Raw genomic sequence first — 14,107 nt, forward strand, 5'->3', positions numbered from 1 at the left:
TGTACATGTTTTAATTACCCTATTTATCTTGTTAAGGAGATGTCCAGCCCCTTGATTCTATTTATTGCTATTGGTTTTGTCTGTCTGTCTCCCCCGATTAGACTGTAAACCCGCCAATGGGCAGGGATTATCTCTGTTGCCTAATTGTACTCTCCAAGCGCTTAATACAGTGCTCTGCACATAGTAAGTGCTCAATAAATACTATTGAATGAATGAATGAATTAACAAAATAAATAGGGTAATAAAAATCTATCCAAATGAGCAGAGCGCTGAGGGGAGGGGAAGGGAGAGGGGGAGGAGCAGAGGGTAGAGGGGGAGCAGAGAGGGAGCAGAGGGAGCAGAGGGTAAAGGGGAAGCTCAGTCTGGGGAGGCCTCTTGGAGACAGATGAGGTCAGTGAGGCCCAGAGAATAATAATAATAATAATAATGTTGGTATTTGTTAAGCACTTACTATGTGCAGAGCACTGTTCTAAGCGCTGGGGGAGATACAGGGTAATCAATTTGTCCCACGTGAGGCTCACAATCATAATCCCCATTTTACAGATGAGGTATCCGAGGCACAGAGAAGTTAAGTGACTTGCCCAAGGTTACATAGCAGACAAGTGGTGGTGCTGGGAAGCGCTTAACAAATATCATTATTATTACTATTATTAAGCGCTTGCTATGTGTCAAGCACTGTTCCAAGCAATGGGGTAGTACAAGCTAATCAGGTTGGACACAGTCCCTGTCCACATTGGGCTTAGGCTCTTAATATCCATTTTTTACAGATGAGGCCCAGAGAAGTGAAGTGACTTGCCCAAGGTCACACAGCAGACATGTGGCAGAGCCGGGATTAGAACCCATGACCTTCTGACTCCCAAGCCCAGGCTCTATCCACTATACCATGCTACTTCCCATAAAGAATAAAAACTATGTGTGAAGCACTGTACTAAGCACTGGGATGGATACAATAGAGAAGCAGCGTGGCTCAGTGGAAAGAGCACGGGCTTGGGAATCAGAGGTCATGGGTTCGAATCCCGCTCCACCACTTGTCAGCTGTGTGACTGTGGGCAAGTCACTTCACTTCTCTGTGCCTCAGTTCCCTCATCTGTAAAATGGGGATTAAGACTGTGAGCCCCACGAGGGACAACCTGATTCCCCTGTATCTCCCCCAGCGCTTAGAACAGAGCTCTGCACGTAGTATGTGCTTAACAAACACCAACATTATAGTTTGGATTGGGCACAGTCTCTGTTCCACGTGGGACTGTGGAAAAGTGAAAAAAAAGTGAAAAGTGAAAGTGAAGTGGCTTGTCCAAGGTAAGTAAGTGGAGGGGCTGGAATTAGAACTCATGACTTTCTGACTCCCAGGCCCGGGCTCCATTCCCTACACCATGCCGCTTTCCCGCCACCATCTCCACAATCTCACCTTGTCTTCCCTTAAGTACTTAGTATGTGCCAGGAACTGCACTAAGCGCTAGAGTAGATACAAGCTAATAAGATAGGTCACGGTCCCTGTCTTACAGAGGGCTCAGAATCTTCATCCCCACTTTACAGATGAGGTAACTGAGGCCTAGAGAAATAAATGGATGTGCTCACGATCATGCTGTAGACAAGTGTCTGGGATTTAGAGGGGTAAGACCTCGCCTATCTCGCCACCCACCCCTAGCCCAGTCCTGCCTCTGTTCTGGAACACCCGCCCTCCTCAATCCACCAGATAAAGTGTCTCCCCACTCCCCCACTTCAAAGCCTTATTGAAGGCCCATCTCCTCCCATAGGCCTTCCCAGACTAAGCCCCCCATTTCCTCATCTCCCACTCCCTTCTGCCTGACTTGTTCCCTGTGCTCTTCCCGCCTCCCAGCCCCACAGCACTGATGTCCACATCTATCATTTCTTTATTTCCATTCGTCTGTCTCCCCTACTCTGGAATGTAAACTCGTTGTGGGCAAGGAATGTGTCTATTTATTGCTGTATTGTACTCTCCTAGCGCTTCATACAGTGCTCAGCACACAGTAAGCGCTCAATAAATACGATTGAATGAATGGTGGCCTGGAATGTAAACTTGTTGTGGGCAGGGAAGGTGGCTATTTATTGCTGTATTGTACTCTCCAAGCGCTTAGTACAGTGGTCTGCACACAGTAAGCTCTCAATAAATACAATTGAATGAATGGCCTAGGTTCTAATCCCGATGCTGCCCCTTGTCTGCTGTGTGACCTTGGGCGAGTCACTTCACTTCACTTGTCAGCTGTGTGACTGTGGGCAAGTCACTTAACTTCTCTGTGCCTCAGTTACCTCATCTGTAAAATGGGGATTAATGTGAGCCTCACGTGGGACAACCATATTACCCTGTATCTTCTCCAGCGCTTAGAACAGTGCTCTGCACATAGTAAGTGCTTAACAAATACCAACATCATTATTATTATTATTCTCTGGGCCTCAGTGACCTCATCTGGAAAATGGGAATTAAGACTAAGCGCTGTATCCCAGAGGGAGTCCCACGTGGGACAGGGACAGTGTCCTACCTGATTAGCTTGTATCAGCGCTTAGAACAGTGCTAGGCACATAGAAAGCACATAATAATAATAATGGAGCTTGTTAAGAGCTTACTATGTGCCAGGCACTGTACTAAGTGCTGGAGTGGTTACAAAAATATCGGGTTGGACACAGTCCCTGTCCCACATGGGGCTCACAATCTGGACAAATTAACAAACCCATTTAACAATTATTATTATTAACTGGTGGAGCTGGGTTTAGAACCCAGGTCCTTCTGACTCCCAGGCCCTGGACTGTTCAGGACGCTCCCTGTGTCCAGCCGCTCCCAGCCCAGCCTGACACAGAGAGAGTTAAGCAGAAACGAATGTTCCCTGGTTTCTCTGCCCAGCCCAGCCCGGCGGGAGACCCCTCCCACCGCTGTCTTCCCCGACCCCCCTCATCACCCACCCCCACCCAGTCCTCCCCCCCCTCCCCTGGAATCTCCCTGCGGAGGTGGGTGGGGGTTGGATGCTTTCTCAGGGGGAAACTGAGGCCTAGGTCTGGAAGCACCCAGCTCTGTCCCCCGGGGCAGCCCCTCCTCTCCGAGCTGCTCCCATTTGGGGGGTGGGGGGCTACCGCACTCTTCCCAAGAAAGGAACCCAGGTTCCCAGCTCCTGAGAGCCTGGAGGCCGGGAGCTGCCTGGGGGGCTGAAGTAGAGTCTGAGAGGAAGGGAAGCTGCTGGGAAAGGGGGTGGAGGTCGGGGGGAGGCGGGGGGGGGTCTCTCCTCCCTGGGGGCTCGCCCCCTCCCATCTCTGCTCTCCTGGGACCCAGCGCCCCTGGCCCCTATCGAATTCCCAAGGCCTATCCCAGCTCGGGACTGATGGGAGAGGCCCGGGCTGGGCCAGGGGGATGCAGAAGAGGGGGAAGGGTCACAGCCCCAAATTCCTGGGCTCCCACTGCTTCAGGCCCTCTGGGAAATGGACAGAGACAGAGAGACGGACGGGGCGCCGAGATGCAGAGGGAGTTAAAGGGAAATGGGGAGGGGGGGAGAGGAACGCAGGATGACGAAGAGATAGAGGAAAAGATAGAGACGGGGGGTGGGGGGAGCTCAGGACGACAGAGATAAGAGGGGAAAGATACAGAGATGAGAGAGAAAGACAGAGAAAGGGACGCTCAGGACGACAAAAAGATAGTGGGAAAGATACTGAGAGAGTGACGGAGAATCAGAGAGTCAGGGAGAGAGGAGTTCAGGACGACAGAGAGAGTGGGGAAGATACAGAGACAGAGACAGAGGGACAGAAAGGAGATCAGAAAGACAAAGAGACAGAGGGAAAGATTCAGAGACAGAGAGCGACAGAAGGGGGGATGCAAAAAGAATAACAAGGCAGAGGTGGAGGGGGTCGAACAATGAAGCCGAGAGAGAGACTGAGAAGGGGGAGGGAGGGGATAGAGGAGAGGTATGGGCTATTAATAATAATGGTATTTGTTAAGGGCTTATTATGTGCCAGGAACTGTGCTAAGCGTTAGGGTGGATACAAGCAAATCAGTTTTCTCGTCCCACGTGGGGCTCACAGTTTCAATCCCATTCCCTCTTCTCCCACCCCCACCCCAACCCCCGTTAGCCCCCCCACAGACTTCCCTCCCCCTGCTTGCCTCCGCCTGGAGCGGTTCTGATGCTATCTCACCCCTCTCCTGCCGGCTGCCTATTCACTGCCTCCCTCACCCCACCCTCCTTTCCTCTCCCTTACCCCCACCGACCACCCTCCTGCCCCTCCCCCTTGCCCCACCCCACCACCTCCCTGCCCCCCACCTTCGATCAGGTGCCACCTCCGTGAGGGACAGCTTTGTCCCGATTTTCTTCGAATGGAGCAAAAATCGACTCAAATGAAAAATGTTTCCAAATCATAATAATGATGGTATGTGTTAAGCGCTTACTATGTACCAAGCACTGTTCTAAGACCTGGGGTAGATGAAAGGTTATCGGGTTGTCCTACGTGGGGCTCACAGTCTTCATCCCCCTTTTACAGATGAGGTCCCTGAGGCACAGAGAACTTAAGTGATTTGCCCAAAGTCACACAGCTGACGAGTGGCAGAGTCCGGATTAGAACCCACGACCTCTGACTCCCAAGCCCGGGCTCTTGCCACTAAGCCACGCTGCTTCTCGTAAGTTTTTCATAAATTATTTTGCTATTGATGTCTGTCTGGCTTTGTTTTGTTGTCTAAATTCCCCCTGCTAGACTGTGAGCCCGTTGTTGGGGAGGGATTGTCTCTATTTGCTGCCGAATTGTACTTTCCAAGCGCTCAGTACAGTGCTCTGCACACAGTAAGTGCTTAATAAATATAATTGAATAAATGAATGAATTAGAACCCACGACCTCTGACTCCCAAGCCCGGGCTTTTTCCACTAAACCAAGCTGCTTCCCCAAATGGACCCGCCACCTCTCGGAAGCCCACCGGACCCCTCCCAAACCCCCTTCCACTTGCGCCCCTTTTTCCCCTCTCCCTCCACGTTTAGCACCCAGGGCTTCTTAGCCCGGGACAAGGATGGGGCTCAAAAAGGGAGGGAAACCCAAATTCTGGGCAACCAGAAATTCTCTTTTTATCTGGTGATCAGTCCTTTGTGAGGCTGGGCGTCATTCATTCATTCAATAGCATTTATGTGCAGAGCACTGTACTAAGCGCTTGGAGTGTACAATTCGGCAACAGATAGAGACAATCCCTGCCCAATGATGGGCTCACACACGTGGGTGGGCACTAGGCAATCGGGAGTTCTGCGTGGGGCTACTTTCGAGGATGAACTTCGCTTTATAATAATAATTACTAATAAGGATGGTGTCTGTTAAGCGCTTTCTATGTGCCAAGCACTGTCCTAAGCACTGGGGTAGATACAAGGACATCAGGTTGTCCCACGTGGGGCTTACCCCCATTTTACAGATGAGGGAACTGAGGCCCAGAGAAGCTAAAGTCGCACAGCAGACAAGTGGTGGAGCCGGGATTGGAACCCACGTCCTCTCGTGGATCCCAAGCCCGGGCCCTTTCCACTAAGCCACGCTGCTTCTCCTAATTTTTTCATAAATTCTTTATGAGAATTTCAAGGTGGATCTGTGAACGTGGAAGTGTGGGTGTTTGTGGGTCTGTGTGTGTACCTCTGGGTGCGCATTTGTGTGTGTGTGTGTGGGCGCGCGCCTGGGCCTGTGTCTCCCCGCGCAAATTACCTAGACAACTCAGACCTCCCAAAGACACTTTTTGGCCTCTATGAAGCAATTATTTCAGATGGATCGATCTTCTTGTGGTTGGAAATAGCCACATGATTTTAGGTCTCAGTTATCGGGAGAATTTCCACGTCTCTCCCCCCTCCGCTTCCCCACCCCACCCACCCACACACATCGGGTTGTGAGTCCGTCTCTGTGAATTTGTGTGTCTGGCTGGGTTTGTCTAGACAAATCTCGCCCCGTCTCTCCCTGTCTTCGTGTCTGTTTCGGTGAGGCCCCTGGACCTCCTTCTTTGCTGGAATTGAAGACTCATTCTGGGCAGGGAACGTCTCTACAACTCGGATTGTACTCTGCCAAGCGCTTAGTACAGGGCTCTACACCCAAACAGCGCTCAAAAAACACCCCACACTACTTGATTTGCTCTGAGTGTCTCTGTCTGTCTCAATCTCTTTGCGGGTCCCGGTATCTCACGGCCGGTCAGTGTGTCTTTGTCTCAATCAATTAAACGTATTTGCCGAGTCCTTACTGTGTGCAGGACACTGTATTAAGTGCTTGGGAGAGGGCAACACTATCAGCAGACACATTTATTGCCTCATTGTGGAATCTCTGTCCCATTTTGGCCATGAGCTCTCAGGGTTGGGGGAAATCAAGCTAGATAGGGAAAAGCTGGAATAGAAGTTTAGGCCCCCCCAGCCTTGGCTAAACTCTGAAGTTGACAGAAGTCCCGAGGCCAACAATAATAAAAATAATATGATAATAACTGTGGTATTTGTAAAGCACCAACTGTGTGCCAAGCATTGTTTTAAGACCTGGGATAGATACAAAGTAATCAGGTTGGACACATTCCCTGACCCACATGGGGCTCACAGTCTTCATCCCCATTTTCAGATGAGGGAACTGAGGCACAGAGAAGTTAACTGATCTGCCCGAGGTCACACAGCAGGCATATAATAATAGCAATAGTAATAATAACGATGACATTTGTTAAGGGCTTACTATGTGCCAAGCACTGTTCTAAGCGCTAAGGGGATACAAAATAAATAAATAAATGGTGGTATTTCTTAAGCGCTTACTATGTGCAAAGCACTGTTCTTAGCGCTGGGGGATACAAGGTGATCAGGTTGTCCCACGTGGGGCTCACAGTTTTAATCCCCATTTTCCAGATGAGGTAACTGAGGCCCAGAGAAGTTAAGTGACTTGCCCAAAGTCACACAGCTGGCAAGCAGCCGAGTGGGATTAGAACCCACGACCTCTGACTCCCAAGCCCCGGCTCTTTCCACTAAACCACGTTGCTTCTCTCAGGTGGTCCCACATGGGGCTCACAGTCTCAATACCCATTTTCCAAATGAGGTAACTGAGGCATAGAGAAGTTAAGTGACTTGCCCAAAGTCACACAGCTGACAAGTGGAGGAGCCGGAATTAGAACCCATGACCTCTGACTTCCAAACCCGTGTTTTTTCCACTGAGCCAAGCTGCTTTTCTATAGCAGAGCCGTTATTAGAACCCAAGTCCTCTGACTCCCGAGCCCAGGCTCTTTCCACTAGGCCACCTGCTCCCTATCCGTGCTTAGCCTTGGTGGTTGTAATAATAATAATAATAATAATGGTGCTTGTTAAGCACTTACTATGTTCCGGGCATTGTAATAAACTCTGTACTAAGCCTTAGGCACTTTGAAACCAAGTCCGACTCCCACGTAAACGCCCCGTCCACCCACCCACCCCCTCCCCCATCTTCATAAGGTGAATTAAGATCCAGGGGGCAAACTTCCTTAGGGCAGGTTAGGAGGGGAGTGTTCTGGAAGGAGGGTAACTGTAGTAATAATCACTGTAGTATTTGTTAAGCGCTTACTATGTGTCAGGCACTGTACTAAGCGCTGGGGTAGATACAAGCTAATTAGGTTGGTCACGGTCTCTGTCCCCCTTGGGGCTCACAGTCTTAATCCCCATTTTACAGATGAGGGATCTGAGCGACAGAAAAGTAAAGTGATTTGCCCACGGTCACACAGTAGACAAGTGGCGGACACGGGATTAGAACCCAGGTCCTCCTGACTCCCTATTCACTAGGACAAGCTGCTTCTCAGAAACTCACCCGATAATCTTGTATCTACCCTAGCACTCAGTACAGTGCCTGATACACAGTAAGCGCTTAACAATTACCACAAAGATTATTATTACAGTTACCCTCCTTCCAGAATGTTCTCCCTGCCCTCCGACACACACACACAAACACACACCCCAGGAAGGGCTTAATAAATTCCATAATCATGATAATTTCACTTATCTGTGTCTCAGTTTCCTCATCTGTACAATGGGGATTTCATATCTGTTTTGCCTCCTTTTTAGATTGTGAACCCCATAATTGGAAAGAGCACGGGTTTTGGAGTCAGAGGTCATGAGTTCGAATCCCAGCTCTGCCACTTGTCAGCTGTGTGACTGTGGGCAAGTCACTTAACTTCTCGGTGCCTCAGTTACCTCATCTGTAAAATGGGGATTAAGACTGTGAGCCCTACGTGGGACAACCTGATTCCCTGTGAGCCCTGATTCCCCTGTGTCTTCCCCAGCACTTAGAACAGTGCTCTGCACATAGTAAGCGCTTAACAAATACCAACATTATTATTATTATTATTATTACATCTGACCTCATTATCTTGTCTCTATCCCAGCACTTAGTACCGTTTCTGCCACATAGAAAGCGTTTAAAAAATACCATTTTTTTAAAAAGGGGGGCGGGAGATTAGACGGAGGGGGGTTGGGGGGAAACTCTGCCTTCTAACCGAGCAGAGCGGACCATCCCCTAGGGGGGAGACGAAAGTTCATTCAGTGGTATTTATTGAGCGCTTATTGTGTGCCGAACACTGTACTAAGCACTTGGGAGAGGACAATGCATCAGTAAACAGTTAGGGTCTGCTCGGAGTCCGCTGCTTTTTTGCCTGGTCCTGGGTTCTGGCCAAGGGGTAGGGTAGAGGGGAGGGGAGAGGAGGAGGAAGAGGAGGAGGAAGAGGGGGAGGAAGAAGAGGAGGAGAGGGAGGAGGGGAGAGAAGGCCCCCCTAAGAGGAGAAGCCTTGGCAAGAGCCCCAGTTTCCTGAGCCGCTCCCCTGACCCGCCCCCGCCCCCGCCTCTGTTGTTTCAATAACATCATTTCTGTGTGTATGTGTGTGTGTGTGGTGTGTGATATGTGTGTGTGTGTGTGTGTGTGTGTGTGTGTGTGTGTGTGTTTGTGTCCCTCCCTGCAGAGAGGCCGGAGGATGGGGAATGGGTGGGGAGAAGGGAGCAGGGAATCCTGGAGGGAGACAAGAGCCAGGCCTTGGAATGGGCCGGGGGTCGACAGGACGGACGCCGACCGCCCCCGATGGCCAAGTTTTTGGGGGTGCCCCGCTGGTCGGAGCGGGCCAGGGCGGTCCCGGAGCAAGAATCCCCTGGCGGCAAAGACAAATACATTAAAATTCTTGCCGAGGAGAAGAATGTGGGATGGGGAGACTATTTCAGAGACTTCAATAACAGTGGTGGGGTGGGGGAAGGGGTGGGGGGCTGGGAGAAGGCCGGAGGGGAGCTACAGACCAAAGCAGCCGGTCCCCCACCCCGACATTTCGGTCAACTAGGGACCCCTCCCATCCTCCCCCACCGACCCCCTCAACCCACCCCCCACCTCTCATCCACCTGTCCCTCTGGGTCAGTTCGGGTCTGCCCCTGGCTTAAGGGCATCGGGCCTATTTATCTGTCTGTATCTCTAGTCATCTATCTGATGAAACGTCCATCCTTCTGTTTAAACCGTCTGAGCTGTTCACTCGAAAATAATCCATCCAGCATTCGATGGTATTTATCGAGCGCTTACGGTGTGCGGAGCACTGGGCTAAGGGCTTGGGAGAATAATAATAATAATGGTGTTTGTTAAACCCTTAACTATGTGCCAGGCACTCTACTTGGCAACGGTGTGACCGTGGGCAAGTCACTTAACTTCTCTGTGCCTCAGTTACCTCATCTGTAAAATGGGGAGTAACTGTGAGCCTCACATAGTACAACCTGATGACCCTGTATCTACCCCAGCGCTTAGAACAGTGCTCTGCACATAGTAAGGCCTTAACAAATACCAATATTACTATTATTACTAAGCACTGGGGTGGATAGAAGCAGATTGGGTTGGACGCAGTCCCTGTCCCAAGTGGGACTCACAGTCTCAATCCCCATTTGAGGGTCTCCCCCATTTAATCTGTGAGCCCGTCATTGGGCAGGAATTGTCACTATCTGTTGCCGAATTGTCCATTCCAAGCACTTAGTACAGTGTTCTGCACATCGTAAGCGCTCAATAAATACTATTGAATGAATGAATGAGGGAATTGAGGCCCAGAGAAGTGAAATGACTTGCCCGGGGTCACACAGCAGACAAGTGGTGGAGGCGGGATTAGAACGCATGACCTTCTGACTCCCAGGGCCGGGATCTATCCACTACGCCGTGGAGAAGACAATACCACAATAAACAGACACATTTCCTGCCCATAGTGAGCTTAATTGATAACCGTATTAGCATTCTGCATTTTGGGGGCATTTTCTTCATTAAATGTCAGACATCCTCTTAACTGTCTCAATCAGTCAGTGGTCTTTGTTTTAGTTAATGATACTTGTTAAGTGCTTATTATGTGCTAGGCACTGTTCTAAACGCTGGTGTAATAATAATCATAATACTATTTGTTATTCTGGCTCTGCCACTTGTCAGCTGTGTGACTGTGGGCAAGTCACTTAACTTCTCTGTGCCTCAGTTACCTCATTTGTAAAATGGGCATTTAGATTGTGAGCCTCACGTGGGACAACCTGATGATCCTGTATCTACCCCAGCACTTAGAACAGCGCTCTGCACATAGTAAGCCCTTAACAAATACCAACACTGTTATTGTTGTTTACTATGTGCCAGGTATTGTTCTAAGCTCTGGGTTATAATAATAATATTTGTTCAGTCATTCATTCATTCAATCGTATTTATTGAGTGCCTACGATATGCAGAGCACTGTACTAGGTGCTTGGCAAGTATAATTCAGCAACAAATAGAAACAATCCCTGCCCAAAACAGGCTCACAGTCTATTTGTTAAGTGCTTACTATGTGCCAGGCACTGTTGTAAGTGCTGGGGAAGGTATAAGGTAATCAGGTTGGACACAGTCCCTATCCCACAGGGGACTCACAGTCTTCATCCCCATTTTACAGATGAGAGGACTGAGTCACAGAGAACTTAAGTAACTTGTCCAAGGTCCTGCACCACACAAGTGGTGGAGCCGGGATTCGAACCCACGTCCTCTGACTCCCCAGCCCATGCTCCTGCCAGTAGGACCTGCTGCAACTAAGATTGGACAGAATCCCTGGCCCACATGGGGCTCACCCTTTAAGTAGGGGAGAGAGGCCTGTACTTAGCGCTTGGTGGAGTCCAATACAACAGAGTTGGTAGGCTCCTTTCCGGCCCACAATGAACTTTCAGTCTAGAAGGGGAGAACCAGCCCCTTAATCCTCTGCCCCTGTCACTAAGTCGCCCCCTGCCCCCCTACCCTTCTCGACTGCTCCCCTCAAGCCCCGGATATTCAAGTTTTATTGCTGTTTTGTGTGTTTTGTGTGTGTTGTGTATGTGTTTGTGTGCACTTGCCCTCTGCAAGAACTCTTTGCCTTTGTGGCTACCTCTGTGTGCTTGTCCGTCTTTCTGTCAGTATCTGGATCTATCTGTCCTTTTGTCCCCGGAGACCCCTCTCCCAGCCGGTCTGTTCCAGTGCCAAAAAAAAGTCGCCCCCCTTGCCCCCCCGGGTCTGCTGTCTGTTTCTGAGAGGGTCTGTTCGTCCGTTTGGATCTGTGAGATTTGTCTCTCTCCAGGCACATCTCTCTGGCCTCGCTGGGGTCTTTTTGTGTGTGTGTGTGTGTGTGTGTATGCGTGGTATTTAATAATGTTGGTATTTGTTAAGCACTTACTAAGTGCCGAGCACTGGGGTAGATTCAGGATAATCAGGTTGTCCCACGTGAGGCTCACAATCTTAATCCCCATTTTACAAATGAGATCACTGAGGCACCGAGAAGTGAAGTGACTTGCCCAAAGTCACACAGCTGACAGGTGGCGGAGCCAGGATTAGAACCCATGACCTCTGACTCCCAAGCCCGGGCTCTTGCCACTATTTGTTAAGCGCTTACTATAATAATAATAATTAGGGTATTTGTTAAGAGCATGCTATGTGCTGGACACTGTACTAAGCGCTGGGTGGATACAAACAAATCGGGTAGGACAAAGTCCCTTGTCCCACGTGGGGCTCACAGTCTCTATTCCCATTTTACAGATGAGGTAACTGAGGTCCAGAGAAGGGAAGTGAAAGTGAAAGCCCAAAGTCACAGAGCAGACAAGTGGAGGAGCAGAATTAGAACCCATGACCTTTTGACTCCCAGGCCTGTGCTCTACCTACTATGCCATGCTACTAGGTGCCAGACACTATTCTAAGCACTGGGTTAGGGTGCTTAGAACTCCAAATTCAACCCGATTTGCTTGTATCTACCCCAGCGTTTAGTACAGTGTCTGGCACATAGTAAGCGCTTCACAAATGCCATTATAATTATTATTATACAAGTTAATCAGGTCGGACCCAGTCCCTGTCCCACATGGGTTTCACAGTCTTACTCCCCTTTTTACAGAGGAGGGAACTGAGGCTCAGAGAAGTGAAGTGACTTGTCCAAGGTCACCCAGCAGACAAGTGATAGAGCCGGGATTAGAAGCCAAATTCTTCCGACTCTCAGGCCCGGGCTCTAACCATCAGGCCACACTGCCTCGCTTCTTTCCCCTGCCCTGTCCCTCCCCCTCCTCCGGGCTCTGCTCCTGTCTCTGACCCGGCTTTTACTGTATTTTTTAATTGCTTTCTCTTTTGCTCAGAGCTTCCCTTCCCTCAGAAGAAATCTCCCCCTCCGTCTCTAACTCTGTCTCTCTGGGTCTCTATCTCCGACTCTGCCTCTATCTCCACGTCTCGGTCTCTCTGTCTGTCTCTCTGTCTCTGTCTCCCTCCCTTCGGGTTTCTATCTCTCTGCTGTCTCTCTATTTCTCTATCTTTCTGACCACCTCTGTGGATCTATCGCTGGGTGTTATGTGTATCGTACGTGCGTGTCAGTGTGTGTTTGTGCATGTGTTCGCATATTCATTCATTCAATCGTATTTCTTGAGCGCTTGCTGTGTGAACACACCCCCCCCCCCCACTGCGATAGACCCCCAGAGGTGGTCAGAAAGATATAGACGTAGAGAGACAGAGAGAAATCAAAGAGTTCCATTTGTTCAGTCGTATTTATTGAGCGCTTACTGTGTGCAGAGCACTGTACTAAGCGCTTGGAAAGTACAATTCGGCAACAAATAGAGACAATCCCTCCCCAACATGTGTCTCTGTTTCTGTCTCCGTCTCTCTGGGTTTCTTTCTCCTCCAAGAGGCCTCCTCCAAGAGGCCTTCCCAGACTAAATTCCACTTTTCCTCATCTCCCCCTCCCTTCCGCGTCACCCTGACTCTCTCCCTTTGCTCTCCCGCACTCCCCGCCTCGCACTACTCATGTATATATGTATAATAATAATAATAATAGTGGTGGTATTTGTTAAGAGCTCACTATGTGCAAAGCACTGTTCTAAGCGCTGGGGGATACAAGGTGATCAGGTTGTCCCACGTGGGGCTCACAGTTTTAATCCCCATTTTCCAGATGAGGTAACTGAGGCCCAGAGAAGTTAAGTGACTTGCCCAAAGTTACACAGCTGGCAAGCGGCGGAGCCGGGATTAGAACCCACGACCTCTGACTCCTAAGCCCGGGCTCATGTATCCATCGCTTAGAACAGTGCTTGGCACATAGTAAGCGCTTAACAAACACCATCTTACTATTATTATTATTATATATCCATAATTGTATTCAATTATATTGAAGCCTTTTTACTTGTATTTGTGTCTGCCCCCCCGCCAAGGCCCCCAGACTGTGAGCTCGTTGTGGGCAGTGATTGTCTCTCTTTACTGCTGTATTGTACTTTCTAAGCGCTCAGTACAGTGCTCTGCACACAGTAAGCGCTCAATAAATACGACTGAACAAATGGAACTCTTTGATTTCTCTCTGTCTCTCTACGTCTATATCTTTCTGACCACCTCTGGGGGTCTATCGCAGTGGGGGTGTGTGTGTTTCTGTATGTGTGGTCGGTTGCATCCTGTTCTCTGTGCCAATCTCTTTGTCCGTCTGTCTCTTTGGGAGCTCTCAGGGCCCTTTCCACCCTTCCTGCCTCAGTCTTTATCTCTGTGAAATGGGGTGGGGTCTTGATCACCCTCTCCCCGCCCGGTTTTTCCCCCGGCAGGGGGTACTGAAGGCGGCTATGTCAAATATTTTGAGTTTTCCGGCCGGAAAGTGCCTCCTGGCCGGGGAATGATGGAGGGGGAGGATTTGGGTGGGTGGGGGACGGGACTGGGGAGGGGGCTTTCC

The sequence above is a fragment of the Ornithorhynchus anatinus genome, chromosome 1 (genome assembly GCF_004115215.2).
Source record: "Ornithorhynchus anatinus isolate Pmale09 chromosome 1, mOrnAna1.pri.v4, whole genome shotgun sequence".
Taxonomy (NCBI): Eukaryota; Metazoa; Chordata; class Mammalia; order Monotremata; family Ornithorhynchidae; genus Ornithorhynchus; species Ornithorhynchus anatinus.